Source organism: Tamandua tetradactyla, chromosome 14 (assembly GCF_023851605.1).
Source record: "Tamandua tetradactyla isolate mTamTet1 chromosome 14, mTamTet1.pri, whole genome shotgun sequence".
Lineage (NCBI taxonomy): Eukaryota > Metazoa > Chordata > Mammalia > Pilosa > Myrmecophagidae > Tamandua > Tamandua tetradactyla.
The window spans coordinates 34,710,324-34,730,096 of record NC_135340.1 but is presented as its reverse complement, the minus strand read 5'-3'; the positions used below and the strand labels follow the sequence as shown (position 1 = coordinate 34,730,096).

At 37.6% G+C, this 19,773-nt stretch overlaps 2 pseudogenes; both read right to left on the bottom strand.

Moving 5' to 3' along the window:
- Positions 1-11,121: 11,121 nt before the first annotated feature.
- LOC143655298 (tyrosine-protein kinase Yes pseudogene) lies at positions 11,122-13,054 on the bottom strand (annotated as a pseudogene).
- A 4,665-nt stretch (positions 13,055-17,719) lies between these two features.
- On the bottom strand, positions 17,720-18,323 carry LOC143654901 (large ribosomal subunit protein uL13 pseudogene; annotated as a pseudogene).
- Positions 18,324-19,773: the final 1,450 nt, after the last annotated feature.

Sequence of the window (19,773 nt, the reverse complement as noted above, 5' to 3'; positions counted from 1 at the left end):
ATTCCTCTTTATGCTCTTCTATTGTCTTCTTGATCTCCTTTATGTCATTAGCTATCCACTTATTTTATTTAGTAGAGTTATATGAGCATCTTGATTAGCTATTCCAAAGTCTGTGTCTCCTCTGGTGTTTTCGTTTGGTGATTAGACTGGCCTATATCTATCTGCATCTCCATATGGTTGGTGTTCTCCTGTTGTCTTCACAGCATGTAAATATCTCAATAGGGTTACTCTGGAAATTGATTTCCTTCAGTAGTCTAAAGCTTTGCATTTGTTGGATGGATGTGGAGCAGGATGCAAGGCACAACAGTGCAATGATGGGTTGTAGTGCAGGTATACTCATGTATGGGGGATGCTATGCTGGTGCCTGTGTTGGGGTGCAGATTGCAGGATTGTGGAGATGCAGTGGGGGAGCCATGTGGGTGAGGTACAGCTCAGTCAGGCCTTGGAGTGCAGGGGCTGGGTGTGGCATAGGGAACACAGAGGTTGGGTGTTGCTTCCTATGGACCAGAGTTCGAAGGATATTAAGGAATGATGAGAGAGACAGACAGGATTAGGGGGTCTGAAGATCAGTGATAACAGGCAACAGACAACTTTATTCTTAACCAGATCCTGCTTATATACTGCAGGATGACAAAAGGCGTGCATGCATTTCCTGAGGGAACAGAGTGCTTATCTTTCAGTGCTCTTCCTTCATACTTGAGATCACCATTTGGGATAAACAAACATTCTTTTCCTCCCAGACTGTTCTACATAAAGCAGATAACATAAAGCAGATTACAATCTCCACAGTTTACTGCTGACACCACCCTGATGCCATCTGCTCCCAACTAATTCCTCAGGTCTTGTTTTAACCCTAGCTCCTACAGTTGGGTGTGGCAGAAGGTGGATGAGTGTGCTAAGCAGATATGCTGGGGCTGGTACGTGGGCAACATGTGGGTGGGCATGTGGAGCATGTGGGTCATCACTGTCAGGGCACTTAAGTATGAGAACAGGGAGAGCAGGGCACGAGTGTGTCCTTGTGCAGGAGAAGGGGTCCGGGGGGCTGGGATGCAGATGTGCGAGTGTGTACGGGCATGACACAGGTCATGGATGTTGCGGGATATGTGTCAGGGGTGGGTGAAGGATGGGTTGGTCCCTGGCACGTGTGTGTGGGTACCAGTGGGAGAGTGGGTTAGGGTGAATGTGTGTATGGGGTAGTGGTGTGGGCTGTGTGGCACAGATGCTCATGAGAGCATCTCCCATTTGTGGGAGCAGGACACTTGGACCATGGGTGGGGCAAGGGTGTGCACGTGTGTGGGGCAGCGGGATAGGGTGCAAGGGTCAAGAGGCCTGTGATGGATACATAGGTGCCTGGCATGGAGGATGTGGCTGTGCTTGTGCATGGGTCTAGGGGCAGGGCCCTGTTGTGGGCATGTGCAGAGTTTAAGGGTAGCAGTGCAGAATTATGCCTTCATCGGCTGAAGGCAGGTGTGGCCCGGATGTGCAGGTTAGTGCTTGTCCAGATCTAAGGGACTGTAGTGTGACTGTGCCTGTGTGCAGAACTCAAGGAAGGCCAGGTAGGGTTGAGCAACTGTATGGGTTGGGTGCCGGTTGGCCAGGGTGTGAAAGTGAATGTCTGCAGCCTTGATGCACAGGTCACTGCCTGTAGGGGGCAGGGAAGGGGAGGCGGGTATGCAGGTGTCAGGAGGGATGGGGTGGGGGGGGACTGAGAGCTTTGTGGGGGAGAGGTGGGTCAGGATGGGACAGGCTTGTGGACATGCATGGAGGGGTATGTGGGCGGGAATGTGTGGGTAGGTTGGTTTGGGCAGGGGTTCTCAGAATGTGATGTGGGGCAGGTGATGGGTTTCAGGTGTGTGGGATGTGAGTGGAGTTGTGGGTCACAGGGCAGGGACAGCTTGCATGAGGGTAGCACTTTCAACAAATGTTGAAATGTTACTTCCTTGTCGCTGACTCCCAGTCCATGCACTCCTGATGGCTCCCGGCTTCCATTTGGAAAGGGGTGCTCTAGGCTGTTTGCACTAGCTGGAAGGTCTCTGGTTTGCTGCATCTCAATTCTTCTGCTTTTTCTTCTAGGCCCTCCCTATGTGGTGTAGAAGACCCTCCCAGGTCACTTACACACTGGAATCACTGTCCTGGTTGTTTTTCTTTCACTTCTCTAGCTGTTCCTTGACCTATCTTATTCTGCCATCTTCCTTAATTTTTCTTATCCTAGTCATAGATTCTTTCACTCTACCTGTGGTATTTATATATGTGAAACAAGAAGCGCTTTCTATAGTATAGATTTTCCTTTGTATAGCTATGTGATTATCCATGCAAACTATGCTAAATGCATCTAAAATGAAGTTGCTTTTTGGGATTCCAGAATAGAACTTGTGTTTTCACAAGAAGCAATGACTCAGAGGGGCACAGACTCTATCAGAAATATAAGTATTGTTTAACTCAACGGAGTGAGACAATTATTGTTCCAATCTTAAGGTAGGAATCTTTTTTAAGGTGGAGTTATTTCCTGCAAAGCATGTTGGAAAGTCTCTGGAAAGAACAGAGCGAGTATTGTAGAAACAATAGCTCCAGTATTAATTTTCATTTCTGATGAGCTAGGTTCTGTTGTTAGGACTATAATGACCTCAGCAAAAACATTTTGTTGATATGGTCTCAAAGTCCAATTTTTATATGATTGGAGTTTGGGATTAATTATGTCATAAACAGTAAGTACCTACATGGACATGTAGAAGGAAATTCAGTTTCTGAAATGTTTAATGGAACAGCTGTTATATTCTCCTCAGCAAATTTAGATGGGGGATTACAAATCTGGCCATTAGTTGAAGCAGAATATGGTCTGAGAAAGACACGGAGAAGTTTTTGGTAGAAGATCAAATTCGTTCAAGAGCAATGGGATGAAGATAAGGGCGATCATATTGATAAACTTTTTAGTCAGCCAATGGGGAGAGGGTTCAGCAGAGTGTTAATAATAGGCAAGATTAGTGATACTTCAAGGGGATATAAAAAGAGTAGAGAATCAGAAAATTAAACTTGTTTTGTCAGGTTGAGTAGAAGCTGTTTACTTCTGTAGTCATTACCTTCTGGAGAATTTAGAACCATCCTCAATTTGAGGTTTTCCAATGGATTGGATTTCCAGTGGTTATGCGAAACGGATGTGTTTTAGTTGGAAAGCGTAACTCCCAAGATCAACACCTTGAAGTTTTACTGTAGGGTCTTATGTTAACAGTCCCTAACAGATTTCTTTTTATTGAGACCAAAAGGTAGTTTTTGCTGATATCTTTTCCAGGAAATTATATCTCAAGATTTTAGATCATGCAATGGATATTTTGGAAGTACACCTTCAACCTGTTGGTGATAAAGCTTGAGGCATCATATGGGTCTCTTGTGGTACTTAGTAATATTAACTTGTAATAGGTTAAATCAGGTTTTGAAATAAAATTTTCAAATGAATAGGGCAGCTTATTATTGGCTCATAAGGAGATAACTTGTGGGTCCATTCAAGATAATAGAAATTCAAATATTTCTGAGAGGTATACTAACTTAGTTTTAGACTTTTATTAATTCCTTTTAATTTCCTGAAGTTTGTCAGTAATAAGAATAGTGGAGGACTGAAGAAGAAATAAAGCTTTAGGAGTTATTTACTACTGGTATCAGTGAAATATGTGCCCCTGTTACTAGAAATATAAATTGGAATTTCCAAGATTGAAAAAAAGAAATTAAGCAAATTTTGGTCAAGGTTATGGTCATAGATCTTTGGCAAGGAGAAGCACAAACTCACCCTGAGAATAAACAACAATAAACAAAACATATTTATAACCCTTTTAAGGGGCATTTACTTATCTAAAATATATTTGAAGGTATTCAGAATGACCTTAAGGCTTTGGTTCCTGATCATGTCCTACTTCCACCACGTTGGTTAAATATCATTGCAAATTTATCACTGCTACCTTGATAATATTGAGAAGCATTTTTGTTAAATGCATTTTCTATGACTTTCTCCTTAGATAATAGCAAAATATTAAAACTTTCTTTAATTCTCTATTTTATAGGAATTCCTGAGGACAACAGGAAAACTGTTTTTAAAGCATTTGGAGTCATAGTCAAAACCCAAAATCAAATACATTATCAATGTAGATATTTGTTCTTTTACTTTTTGCCATCTGGCAGATCCAGGCAACAGAAATGAATTTAGCCACCTGCGCCATTTTGAAACTGTTGTGTACCCTAGAAAAGCCATGTTCTTTAATCCTAATTTAATATTGTACAGTGGGATAATTTTGCTTATGTTTTTTCCATTGAGATGGGACTGACCCAATTGTGGGTGGGGCCTTCTGATCAGGGGTTTCCATGGAGATATGTCTCCATCTATTCAAGGTGAGTCATTTGCTGGAGTCATTTAAAAGGGTACCATTTTGGAAAAAGCTGCAGAGCTGACAGAGGCAGAGGCATCTGGACATGAAAGAAAGTCCCTCTGGAGAAGCCATTTTCAAATAGGAAGCAAAAACCCCCAGCAGATGGCAGCAATGTGTCTTCCCACCTGGCAGAGGTTCTGGACACATTGGCCTTTTCTGAAACAAGGTATCTTTCCTGGATGTCTTAGTTTGCACATTTTAAAGCCTTAGAACTGTAAACTTGCAACTTAATAAATTCCCTTTTCAAAGCCATTCCATTGCTGGTATATTGCATTCTGGTAGCTTTAGCAAACTGTGCTGATTTGAAAATATGTATCCCAGAAAAGCCATGTTTTAATCTTGAGTCAGTCTTGTGGGACCAGTTAATACTGTAGGTTGGAATTTTTTTATTAGATTATCTCCATGGACATATCCAATTATGGGTGTGGCCTTTGATTAGATGAAGATGTGACTCCATCCATTCTAGGTAGTGTTAGTTAGTTTACTGGAATCCTTAAAAAGAGGAAACATTTTGGAGAGAGTCAGAGCTGACAGAAATGACAAAAGCCTCAGAGCCAACAGAGAGAGCAGATGTAGACACTTGGAGAACAGTTGCTTCAGAGAACAGAGACACAAAGTTTGGAGATACTTGGAGCCCAGCAGACATCACCATGAAATATAAGCAAGCCAGACACTGAAGAGAGCCAAGGGAAACCAAGAGATGAAAGCCTGCCCCAGAGAAGCAAAGTGAGGAACCCGATGGGAGCAGAAGCTGAAAGCAACAGTGCCCAGGAGCAAGGGACCAGCAGATGCCAGCTGCATGACTTCCCAGCTGGCAGAGGTGTTCCTGATCCATCGGCCTTTCTTGAGTGAAGGTAACCTCTAGTTGGTGCCTTAATTTGGACGTTTTTACTTCCTTAGAACTATAAACTTGTAACATTAAATTCTCCTTTATAAAAGCCATTCCATTTCTCATATATCACATTCTGGTAACATGCAAGCTAAGACAAAAACTAAAACACCATCAAAACTGATTTAATTTTGGGAGAAGTGTATATTTTAAGACTAAATTCAAGGTGAGATAGTATAATTTGCTTTGCAATTTGCAGCACTTGTTTTAAAAAATATGAACTGTTAATAAGTAATATTGAATCAGGGATATGGAGTGGGGGTCTCTAAGCCTGTGAGGCGTATGCACAGGTTGCTAATAGAGGTAAGCTGTCATGGACTCCTCCTTTGGGTGAAGGAGGGAGGGTGGCTGGGGTTAGAGTGTCACAATAGTGAATAGTGATCTATGAAGGGAAAGTAACAATAATTCATGGGAAATTTGTCAACTAGCTCAGAATTGACTTATTTCTGTCAATAGAAGAGTTTTGTACAGCATGGGGAACCATTAAGTTTAGCATAAATCTTAGACTTAATTAACTGAGGCTTTTATATTGCTGCTATAGCTTTCATATAAGGTAGATGAATATTGGCTGCTTTTGGTGATTTGAAGCTGTATGTTTCTCAGAAAAACATTTTGTTAAATCTAATCCATTCCTGTGGATGTAAAATGATTTTAAGTATGAACTTTTGATGGGACCGCTTCAGTTAAGGCATGACCCACCTCATTCAGGATTTCTTAGTCCTATTTCTGGAGTTCTCTATAAGAGAATGAAATTCAGATGGAGAGAGAAAAGCCATGGAAGCAAGCTGAAAGCAAGGAAACCCATAAAAGGAGAGACAAGCAGACACCAGATGGCAGAGAAGCCAAGGATTACCAGCAGCCAGTCTTTAGGAAGAAAGCATTGTTTTAATGATGCCTTGATTTGGACATTTTTTTGGCCTCAAAACTGTAAGCTAATAAACTCTATTGTTTAAGCTGAACCATTTCATGATATTTTGCTTTAAGCAGCCTAGGAAACAAAAACACTACTGCACTGAAAAACTGAAACAAGTGGTCCTGTGATGATTCTCCTGATTAGAGTCAATAACTGTCATGGTTAGGGACAGGTGTCAACTTGGCCAAGTTGTGGTACCTGTTTATCTGATTGGGCAAGAGCTGGCCTGTCTGTTGCAATGAGGACATTTCATAGGATTAGGTCATGATCATGTCAGCTACATCCACAGCTGATTCCATTTGTAATCAGCCAAAGGGGAGTGTCTTCTGCAATTAGTGATGCTAAATGCAATCATGGGAAGTCTTTTAAGGAGGACTCAGAGGAGACAGGTTCCATTCCTGCTTTGGCTGGTGAGCCTCTCCTGTGGAGTTCATCCAGGCCATCCATCGGAGTCATCAACTTCGCAGCCTGCTCTGTGGATTTTGGACTCTGCGTTCCTATGGTCACGTGAGACACTTTCATAAATTTTATATTTGCACGTGTTCCCTATTGATTCTGTTTCTCTAGAGAACCCTAACTAATACAATAACCTTACTGTTTTTCCAGACCTCTATAAACAAAAATGAAAATGATTTATGGATGTAGAAACAGAAAACAAGTGTTTTTGTAGACTGTTTTTAAACTAGTCTTTGGGCTTAAACAAGAATATGTTCCTCTTAACATGGAAATAAAAGATTAAGAAGGACTAGAACCAATTAACTGTTTTCAAAGAGAAGAATCTTCAGAAGGCTCCACTGACAGAAGATAAATGGATAACCTGATGCTGAAAAGTTTTGTTTTGTTTTATTTTATTTTATTTTTTACTAATTAGAGCTATCATGGTTGCAATAGTTCTTTTGATGTTGTTGTTGGGGAAGAGAAGGAATATGAGTTCATCAATCAAAGATTGGACTATCACCTGCTTGAAATATTTCAGTAAGAATTCAAAATTACTTGGATTGCTAGGAGGGATTTCTACGGCTCTGCAAACCATAAAATTATATGAATGTATGAGAGGGTGGAAGGTAAAACTATATATTCTGAAAAGAAAAGTCATTCTATGCTTCAAATTGTAATTAGGTATATTTATAGTTTGGAGTTTTTTTTTATCAACTCTAGAGAGATGCATAAAAGTTGTAATAGGCTGAATTATGTATCCAAAGAAAAAACAACAACAACATGTGCTCTTAATCTTAACCAGAGTTCCTCTGGGTGTAAACCCATTGTAAATAGGACCTTCTGAAGATGTTGTTTTTAGATAAGGTGTGGCCAACCGAAGCAGGGTGGCCCTTAAACTGGATTACTGGAGGCTTTATGAAGAGATGGCTCAGGGAGAAGCCTGAAGTCAGCAGAAACAAGAAGAGCAGGTTGAGAGGAGAGGGCAGCATCGTAAGATGGGAAGCAGAGATATAAGCCAGAGAACCCAAATGATTGATGACACTACAATCTTCAGGGAGAAAGAAAGCATTGCTAATATCTTGATTTGGGACCTCTTCTAGTCTCAAAATTATGAACCAATAAATTTTTGCTACACCAAAACCGGTTTGTGCTTTGTGTGATAACAGCTCTGGCAAATTAAGACAGTTGTCCTTAGATTTTTCATGGGTGTAAAAAGGAGGGAGACAACTGCATATTAAGAAGTACACGAATGTATAGAAACCCATAAACCTAAGAGTTGAAGTACATGGGAGTGAATTTGGGTGAGGTTGCTTTAAAGCAAAACTTAATAAATGCTTCAGTTTGCTTAATCAGAATCACAAAACTGGTTAAGAGGCAAGGTGCTCTTGATGGCATGATATATATATATATATATATATATATATATATATATATATATATATATATATATATATATGTATTTGCATGATCAGGCACCGAGAATTGAACCCAGGTCTCCGGCATGGCAGGCGAGAACTCTGCCTGCTAAGCCACCATGGCTCACCCTTTTCTTTTCTTTTCCTTTTTTTTAAAAATGATACTAATTTTATAAGGCTTTTTGTTGCTGTGAGAACAGGGTCCCAGTCTTAAAATACCTGGGTTTTAGTGCTAGCATTTGTACTTGTGATTTTTCACCATTCATAAAATGAGAATTAGTCAAATCTATTTTTACTAGGTTAAACTAATAATATACGTGAAGAAACTTTGTAAGGTGCAAAGCACTATGAAATCTTTGTTACTGATGACAATAAAATTATCCACTAGAAGTCTTATTCTGCTAGATATGGATATGTACAGCTTCTAATCACTCTTTTTTGCGTTCAATAAATACTTTTTTATCAATTATCCACAAAACAGTATTAAAATACTTTATATAGATATTAAGTTTTAGGCTACTGTCATTCATTTAAAAAAGTGTGCTAGAAAGTTGTTTTTGTTAATTTCAATTTTTGGTAAGGGTTAAGTTACACATGAAGATATTGAAGAAAACAAGCTGTAGAAAAAAATTTCAAATGTACAAATTTGTTAATTTTTTTGACAATTTAGAAATACATAACCATTTAAACTGAATACATATCAAGTTAGTGTTTTATTTCCTTACTATACTATAATTGTTATTACACAGAACTGCTCCATTCAGTTAAAACTTAATGAATACCATCAAGTTTTCCTTAAAAGCAATAGTACATCTATAATTTGTTACCATTTCTAAAATGCTTAGAAAAATATCCTATGAAATGCTTTAAAAATCTGATGTTACAGGCTGTAGAAGTTAAAGGTAGGTAATGATACTTTCTTCTTAGGAAAAACTTCTTGGTAGAGGATTTCAATACTAAGTAAGTTATGTGTAAACTTAAGAAACAATCACAATTTTTAGTGCCAGAACTGTTGCCAACTTGCATGAAGTTCATTTCTCAATATGGTTTGAATTTCTATAAATACCATGGCATAGAATTTAAGTTTCATGATTAAATCATGTAAGTGATGCTAGTTCAACATTACATTCCTAAAATATGGGAACCTGATGCTATTGCTTTATTTAAATTGCTACTATAAAATAGAGTATTTTAAAATATAAAATATCAGACTTTTATTATTAGATTCAGTTTTTCCTTTGCTAGACACTTTAAACCAGCAATGTTGCTATTCAAATTCATATTTTGGAATTTCTTTCCGACTTAGTCATAAAAACCAATCATTTCATGTTTCACTTCTGCACTTTGAATTGGGAAAAACTATTTTCATTTTTTGCATGATTATTATTATTCTGAATTAATTTTTCTTCTCAAATAAATTATATTCTAAAAAAGAAAACGTCATCATTAGGTATATTTAAAACTGAATGTAAGTTAGAACAGAAATTTAAAAACTGGAATTTAAAAATGTTTTGAGTAAAAGCTGTATCAATGGAGTAAGTGTGAATCCTTAACTTTGTTGTTTTGAGGATATAGCACTCATGTAGTGTTTATAGTAAGAAAAATTATAGCCATACCTTACTATCCTTAAAAAGTTACAGAAAATAGGTAACTGAGGAGCTTCAAGTGCAACAAAGCCATTTTGTCACTCCATAACATTGACATTAAAATTACATTCCATCCCTCTACCTGTAAAGATTTCACATTTTTTCTCGTATTTCTTTAAACACATTTTTCTCACTTAGTCTTTATTCGTTAACAGCAAAAGTGCACTCAAGTCCCTGATCTAGTGATCTTTTATATTTGTGATACCCTTCACCATAAGCACATATATTATCAACATCTATAATACCAAGTCTTTTTTTTTTTTTAAAGTATTGTTTAAATTCTGGGTCTTATTTTTCATGCTATCTAAAGATTAAAAGATTTTCCCTTGGATTGGACAGTACAATTTCAATCACATATCACCTTCTTCTTTTTTTTTTTATTAACGGAAAGAAAAAAAAAGAAATTAACACAACATTTAGAAATCATACCATTGTACATATGCACTCAGTAATTCTTAACATCATCACATAGATGCATGATCATCGTTTCTTAGTACATTTGCATCGGTTTAGAGGAACTAGCAACTCACCTTCTTTTTAAATCAATGCAACCTTGTAAAAGATTAACTCACTTCCTAGTTATCTTCATTATTCTAAATTAAACTATTCAGAAAATGATTAAAATGAAAAATTTCTTATTCTATTTTCCACTTCCATGAATGAGTATTAACATAATACATTATACATTCAAATTCCACTGCTAAGGTCTAACTTTAATCAAGTTTTAGATGCTGCTTATATTCATTTCTGCTTCCAGGAAAGCTGGCCCATTTTCACACAAAAGGAGACATGTAATTAAGATTTCATACTAACTGTTCAACTTAATGAATGCAAGACATTTTAGAAAACTGGAATGGAATTGTTTAGTCCCACGAAGTTCATTGACTTTAGATTTTATTATGGTATAACTTTTTATGTCACAAGTTTTGTCTATAATGATAAATAATTTCCCTTAATTCTGAGGTTTTTTTTGGGTGCATGGTCCACGAATCGAACCCAACAGTAGCTTTGTTGCTCTTCATCGTCATGCTATCACACACTTTCATCAATATCTTAGTTATACTTTGGATCCTGAAATAAGTTGGAAAATTCATTATTGGTATTTTAGAGTTTAACAGTTGGGAAAAAAGGAACTCCAGTTTACTATTAAAGAAACATGGAAGGGTGCATGGGTAGTTCAGTGTTTAGAATGCCTGCCTTCCATGCGGGAGACCCAGGTTTGATTCCTGGACCATGCACCCAAAACAACAACAACAAACAAACAAACAAACAAACAAACAGGTAGAGTGAGATTTTCTTCTTTTGATTCCTCTATATATTGAAGAACTCTACACAAATTTTCCATATTTTGGAAGATTTGTGCATATAAAATAAGCTACTTGACTTATAAATTTTCTCCTGCCTAGTATTATGGCTCTCTAGCAATGAAGTAGTCTTCCAAGAAGGACCAAATATATTTAAATATTGGTTGTTCACCAGGGTCCTTCTTCCAGCATACAATGCAGCATATCCATTTGATTGGAAATTTTGTGCCTTATCTTGCAATATGGTCATGGACTTCAATTAGCCTTGCTAAACCCAAATCAGCTAATTTGCAACTCAGTTTTCTCCTACAGTAGTATTAGCAGCCTGAAGGTCATGGTGAATATAGTTCATTCCCTCAATATATGCCATACCATCAGCAATCTGAGCAGCCATATCAACTAGTTGTGGAAGCACCTTATATCTCTTCCTTAAGGGAATCTAGTAAACTACCTTCTGACAAATTCAGTGACAATATAAATGGGCTCTTTAGAAACAACAGCATATAGTGGGAAAAGTATATCGTCTTAATTTCTTCATGATCTGAGGCTCTTAAAGAAAATCTTCTGTCATCATTGCACCTGGTTTGCTTGTTTTGGTTGCTACTTTTGTGGTTCCATTCCATGTTACCATCCATACTTCACCAAAGAATCCTTGTCCTAGTTTAAGCTCTGGTCACAAAGATTTTTGGTAGATTTCCCAAGAATTTTCTGCTAGACCTTGAGTCAGGGGTTTTACGGTTGAACACATGGTTGTCAAGCTTATGGCATAATCATTAGCATGCTCTGTGTAATGTTTCACCAATTTCTGCAGAGTATCAAATTGTGCTCTAGTTGTGATGTAGAATCCACCATTGCCAAGTTTCCTAATTTTGTAGTGTTTCACATTATCACTTCTTACCTCATCCCAATCATGAATAGAGAGAAGGAATAAAAACCTTTAGTAGTTTCACTCTCTCTTACAAGAAAATACCTCAATTCCCAGGATTCATAGGTAATTTTTCAGCATCTTTCCCCCCGCCCCCCATTTTCCCAAAACACCATTCTTCTGCCTGAATGGAATCTGCCAGTGCTACATAATTGCTAGGGATATAACTATTCTTTCCTGTAGCAATTGACCTTGCTTCCCATCAGCCTCCTTCCATATTATTAATTATCTGAAATCTTTCACTTTCATAAATGAAAGGTTTTCTGTGCTTCTAGCTTCATAATCAAATAAGGCCATGAATATAATCGTTATCATTAAATCGTTATCTATACTTGACCTGCAAGTATAGATATGGAGTTGGCACCACCAAGAATAAGGAAGATTCTACTCCAAAGGTGTCGCTTCTGAGGATCCTTCAAATGATGTTATTGAAAGATTTCTAAAATTAACAGATGTTCCTTTTGTGAACCATGACGGTGACATTGCAGTGTGTTCTGCTCCATAATGGCTGATACTTGTGCTGACAGACTTTGGAGTGTTTTCAGTTCTATATTTAATGGCTTGAGTTTTGCTCTCTTTACTTTGAATGCAGCCACTTATCAAATCTGTTTGTTCCCTGGCCACCTTCGCATAGGGTGCTGTTGCAGCAGCTCTGGTGATGGAGAGGTCTGTGGCAGAGCTGGACCCTTCAATCACTCTTGTCTGTTATTTTGCATCCTGAAGCTTGGGTGGGATGGATGGATTGATTGGTCCCATCCTCTAGATCCAGTAACAGGTCTATTTGGCCTAAACCAATCATTGCATCCCATTCAAACTGCCAAGTGATTGGATAAAAGATAGACATTTGACCTAGGTTGGTTCAGACCTGTGGTAGACAAGCTGTCTTTTCTCAGAATACAAGTATAAGGAAGAATGTAGTCCTCATGCCTTCTGGGGCCATATTTAGGCCCTTAGAGGTGGTGGCCTGACACTCTGGAAGATAAACAGGACAGGTGGAAAGAAATGATGTCTTTGAAATCACTGAGCTATATTGCATTAAACTGTACCTGAAGTCCCACTTCCCTTGTGGATGTTTGAGTTTCGTGAGTCAATAAATCCCCTTTAGCTTGCATTGAGATTTTTGTTTCTTGCAATTTAAACTATCTTGATTGATAAAACATTTAATAAATTTTGACCCATTGAAAATTTTATTGTGAAGAATGAAATGGAGTCATAGAAGAATATTGTTACTCTAAATCTAATTCTAACTAATGAGAAAGATCTTGCCAATGATGCATGTGGTAGCCTCCTCAAAGATACTCATGTCATAATCCCTGGATATTGAACTTGTGACCTTACATGGCAGAAGGTAATTTGCAGATGTGATTAGGTTATGGAACTTGAGATTATCCTTGGTTATCTAGATGGGCCTAATGCAATTATGAGGGTCCTTATATGTGAAAGGGAGTGGTAGATGAGGCAGAGTCAGAGAAGGAGCGGTGATGATGGAAGCAGAAATTGGAGTGATGCAGATGCTGGTTGATGGCCAAGGAATTTAGGCAGCCTCTAGAATCTGGAAAATGCAAGGAAGCAGATACTCTCCTAAAGCCTCCAGAAGGCATGCAGCCCTAATGACACCTTGATTTTAGCTCTATGAAACCATTTTTTAAAAAATTTATGCATTAATTAAAAAAAATTAAGAGCAAGTGAAAACATTAACATATAATTCTGTTCTCTATATATATTCAGTAATTCATAATATCATCACTTAGTTGCATATTCATCATTTCTTAGAACATTTACATTAATTCAGAAAAAGAAATAAAAGGACAATAGAAAAAGAAATAAAATGAACACAGGAAAAAAAAAAAAGATTATACCTACCATACCCCTTACCCTTTGCTTTCATTGATCACTAGCATTTCAAACTGAATTTATTTTAGCATTTGTTCACCCTATTATTTATTTTTATTCCGTATGTTCTACTTTTATGAAACCATTTTTGACTTCTGACCTACAGAACTCTAAAGTAATAAATTTATGTCTCTTTTCTACTTCTAAAGTATGTTTATTTATCCAAGGATATTTTCATCTTTGACATGAACATATATTGTAACACCAAGATAACTGATAAGATTCATAATTTGTGGTTCTAAATGTTAGAGTTAGCATTAAAAATTATTTACTGATTGATTAAAATCTTTGTGTTTAAAATTGCATAAAAACAAAACTAGAATGTGGTCATCGTATTAGATTTCCAGCAAAATACTTGTTGCTTACATATATGCAAGTACCGATTAATTGAGTCAATCTCACTTCATATTACTTCTTATGAAATTCATCTTTCATTAGACCCAGGTCACTTCACAGTTCTACATTGTTATCCTACATAGTTTCAACAGTAAGTCTTATTCAAAATTCTTGATTCTTTGCTTAATTGAATGTTAAAGAATATCTTTAAGGTATTTTATATCTCACTATGAATTTTTTGATGCAAAATCCAGCTGAAGATTTTCCTAAATTGATTTTAGAATTGTTGCATCTGCATAAGAATATTAATGCTAAGTAATGTGTGAACACTGAAGACATGACTTTCATTCATGGCATGGATAAGAGTTTTATACAGTGTGAATTCTCACTTGCACTACAAGTATTGCTGCAAGAATAAATGATTTTGCATACTTTTTCATTGAATAACACCTCTTTCAATTATCTGGCACTACCTCAAGGAGATCTATTCTCTGTAAAGATATTTCTCTCTTACTTTACTAGTCATTCTGACACTGTTTTCCCTTGCATATCAAGGCTTGTGCTTGGCTGAATGACGGTGGACAATGTGTAGAGACACAGGATTATCTACCGTGGGGTTCATACACAATATTTAAAAGATAAGTTTTAAAATAAGGCATTGATATATTGATTAAAGACATAGAATTTCTTTCACATGTGATTTCTCTGGCTAGTCTCAGTTGGAGCAGTGGATGAAGGCTTTTCCACTTTCATTATATATTTATTACGAGTTATTTCACACTGTATTTCATCATACCATCTATCAAAGTCTTTGTTATATAGGTGACATTCTCTTCAGCATGCATTGGCTTAGATTGATGAAATACTCAGAATGACAAAAGACTATACCATACCGATTGCAGTATTTATTGTGTGTGAGTTCTGTAGTATGTTTAAATGTTCACTCAGGGGCTGAAATCACTTCTATATTTTAAACATTCATGGTATGAGTTATCTCATGTCATCTGAGGTCAGAATATTGACTGAAACCTTTCACGTACATGCCCTTCATAGGGTTTCTCTCTAGTTTGAGCTCTCTCATGTTGTCTAAGCTTACAAAAATAAGATAAAGTTTCCTTGGAGAGATGCTATTTTTATGGTATCCTCCAGTGTGACTTCACTGTGACTTTTCTCATATTGTCTAAAGCACAAATGAAGAATGAAGGGTTTCTCACAAAGATAGCAGTTATATAGTTTCCTTCCATTGTGAATTCTCTCATGTTCTCTAAGGGAAGAACAACACGTGAAGGTTTTCCCACATAGATGACATCCATAGGGTTTCTCTCCATTATATAATCTCTAGTGCTATTGAAGGGCAGAAAAATTAATTAAGGCTTTCTTACATATGTGGCATTCATATGGTTTCTTTCTAGTGTGAGTTCTCTCATGTCATGTAAGGTCATAACAATAAATAACAGTTTTCCCATACATGTGACATTCACACGGTTTCTCTCCATTGTGACTTTTGTCATGTTCTCAAAGGAAAGAACAATGAGTGAAGAATTCCCCACATAGATGACATCTATGACAATGGTATTCTCTCCATTGTGCAATCTTTCGTGTTCTCTAGGGCCAAAACAATGAGTAAAGGATTTCTCACAAAGGAGACATTCATACAATTTCATTAAAGTGTGAGTTTTTTCATGTTGTGGAATGGTAGAATGACAAGTGAAGGCTTTCCCACACAGATGGTATTTATATTATTCTTTTCCTGTGTGAGTTCTCTCATGTTTTCTTAGTTGAGAACACTGAGTGAATGCTTTCCCACATAGGTAGCATTCATATGGTTCTCTCTGATGTGAGTTCCATTGTAATATGTAAAGCAAGAGCTTTGAATAAAGGATTTACCACTTAGATGACATTCACATGATTGACTTTTAGTGTGAATTTGCTTTTGTTGATTAAAAGATGATTGGCTACTAAGGGTTTTCCAAATAAGTTGCTGAAGTAAGGTTTTCCTCCCATGTGATTTAACACATGTTGAGTCACTCTGGATCTGTGAGTGAAATCTTCTAGCAGTTCACTACATTTAATGCTATTCTTTTGAGTATGAGATTTCTGCAATTACATGATGGTATATGTGTTTTTCATGCAGATATGTTGCATGGATAGGATTTCTTATTTTTTTTATAATGACCATTTTCACTACCCAAAGAGAATAAATGACTGATAGTTTCCAGCATCACATCTCTGAATAGTTTTCTCTGGGATGTGTCTAGCCAGTTTTACTCTTCCTGGGTAAGGTACATAACTACATCTTTCAAGTTCACTGACAACAGTAGTTCCATTGTGAGTAGGCAGACTACTGTCTTCTTCTAGGTTCTCACTCCAGAGCAAATTAGGCTCTATGTGAACAAAGGAAGACTTGGCCTTACTAGTCTCAGAGCCATGGGGCCTCTTCCATGCATACTGCAGGAATGAAGTGTTTGCCCTTCTTTAAATTTGTGCTTTTTTTGACCATTAAGTTTGTGGTAATTTATTATAGCAGCAATAGGAAACTAATACAATATGGAAGTGACAGAAAGTGTCATCATAACTTTGGAATTTGTAATAACATGGAAGGAACTGATGGGCATAGCTAGTTATGTTTCCTGGATATTGGGAAATTTAATGTAATAAAATTAGAATAAGGGTAGGTATGTTTTCATGACTAGAAATACTGAAAGAGAATATGGATTATCACAAAATTTCTAAAGTTCAATCATGACAATTTGATGATCTTATTCAGGAAGAAAAATCAGAGGTACTTAAGAATACCATACAATTTTATAAGTGGTTCTCTGTGAAGGTCAGGCTTTTACAAAAAAGGAAGGGTAGAACAGGGGAAAAAGAGGGGAGGGGGACATTTTAAGTGTGTATCTGTGGCTATTTCTTGAATCTGTGAGAATAGTGTAATAAATTTAAAGTACAGAATGAGCCCAAGAGAAACTTGTTACAAATAAGAAGAGATGAACTTTTGTATAATTTCTTTAAAAATAATTTATTAATTTTTGGTCACAGAGTATGAGGAAAGAACAAGGGTGGTGCCTGAGAACCCAGGGTCACAGTCTTTCCAGTCTGTGCCCTTATAAATACCTTCCAAGGAACCCCAGGACAACTCTAGCGATTTCAAACACTCTAATAGCTGCAGAGTATATTAAGGAACCACACAGAATGCTCTGAACAAAGACCCCATGCACAACTTCGGACCCCCTATTACACTATCTCAATGTCCTTTTGCAAAAGCATTGAAACTCAGGTAACTGACTGTTTCTATTAATTTTTATAAAATTTTCATGTTAACAAGTAGGCCAGAGCCCAAACAGGCTGAGCAGCTCCTAGCTTTTGATCTTTTGAGCAGTGGATTCCAAACCCACTAGATCCCTTTCCACCTCCCTAGTTTTCTCAGCCTCATGCTGCCTATAGATCCAGGATGGGACCGCTGCCTGAGGCCCGCCCCCATCCAGGGGGCAGTGATGGAGGGGAAAGGCAGGCCAGGCCAAATGTGAGGAATAATGTCTTTATTGGGCTTAGACTAGGAGTCCATGGGTCTTGCAAGCCTCTGTGTATTTGCCAATTTTCTTCCCCACATTCTTCTAGGCTTGTTTCTGTAGCCTGATGAGCTTCTTCTTCTTCCTGTAATGGATCATGGCCTTCTCTTTCCTCTTCTCTTCCACATACTTCCAGCCAACCTCATTTGCCAGCCCGCCCCCCGCCCCAGGTATGCAGACTTATGGGTGGGCTTCAGCTGCACAACCTTGTGGGCAGCAGGAACCACTATTGGCTTTTCTTTGTCATGGGGTGGGTGGGATTCCATCGAATACCTTGAAGCAGTCCAGGGCAGCCTGGCCTGGCTTGGTCTTTTTTGAGGCCTCATGCCTTGCACGGTCCACCAAAAAGTGCAGCTGAGGACCCAAAAGTGGTATGGGCTGGAGGAGGGTTGGTGTTCATGTGCTTGCAGAGGAAGGCTAGGTACTTCAACTTATTTCTGTAGAAGTTGCCAGAAATGTTGATGCCCTCACAGCATACAAACACCACCTTCTAGCACACCAATACCTGCTTGGCCAAAATGGCCTCCAGGTGACCCAGGAGATGGGTTGGGTCCTCAGATACCAGGAACTGACCCACCACCATCTTCCACTGCTGCTTGGAAAAGATGCTGCATAATTTCTTAATCCTGTTTGAGCTTCTGCCTTCTAAATCAGAACTTTACTTCTGATGTTGTATATATTAGTGTCTTGCCATATTAGTATCTTGATGTATTCTAAAGATTCATGGATGTTGATCTCTTTATCCTAGAGTCAGCCATGTGATATCTGGAGTGGTCAGTGTTCTAAGACCAGCTGCCATTGGTCTCATCTGTTTGTTCCATTTCATTGTTAAAATATTACAATTTTCTATTTGTGACATGATGTGTCAACATTTGGGAAGCACTGTCTAAATCAGAGATAATTATTCAAAAACTGAAAATGGGAAAACAAACATGATTGATGGAATTGTAAAGTCCAACAAAGCTAAAGAGATATCCAAAGAGTGGCTATCCTTTTAGAATGGCTCAAAGTCACAAGGACTAGATGAAATAGATCCCAGAGTACTGGGCTTGCTTTCAGAGGAAAAGCTTTTGGTTGTCTTTGAAATTCCTGGAGAGCAAGAAATATGTGAGGAGATTATAGTTATGAAAATATCTCAAAATTCAGAAAGGTTAGATGTTTTAACCAGAGGGTCATAAATCATTAGTTTGACATGTATCTTGGCTATATTTCTAGAATTCATAGATTGGTTGGGGATTCGTGAATATTTAGCAAAAAGATCAGTGACTACTGGAAAAGAGATAAAATAGTGGAAAAGGAGATCAGTGCTTGGAGTCATGATTCATGCTAGAACTGGCTTCAAGTCTTGTATTTTACTAGGCACAGTGTTTTTACAATAACAACAGCCTGGAACAGTGGTTCTCAAATCTTAGCATGCATTGGAGCCACCTGGAGGATTTGTTAAACCAGCTCTGATTCAGTAGTCTGAATTTGTATTTCTAATAAGTTTTCTAAGTAGTGTTGAGGGGAAGCATATCTTAAGAGCCACTGTTAGAATGTAGAATTAGAATATCAATTTGCCCACAGCCTTTGGAAATCTCCTTTGGAGGATGTTTTGGTATAGCTTGTCTTAATTCTAGTGGAAAATGTGCACCTACCTTACCAATTGGTATAGAAATATGTTAACCTTTCACTGTCCAAAGAAAGATGGAAGTTCTGCTGCTTTATCCCAGTCAGTTCACTTCTGCCACATTCACAAATTATGAAATTCTGGTAGAGGTAAACTCGGATGATGATGGATCTGGAAATAAAGCAATGTGAAAAATGACTACAGGAAAAGGAGATATTTCCCACAAAGATGGGAAGAATTAGATTCTATGTGTGGAAGAAGAACTAGACAAAGGTTCACAAACTCAGGTTTCTCTTGGGCAAGGCTGGTAATATAAATGAATCAAGAGACCTGGGTAAGGATATGGCTAACCAGAGAATGCCTGCATCTTCTAAAATGTGTCATTACTACTTAGGAGAAGCAAATTGTTACTATGTAGGCATGC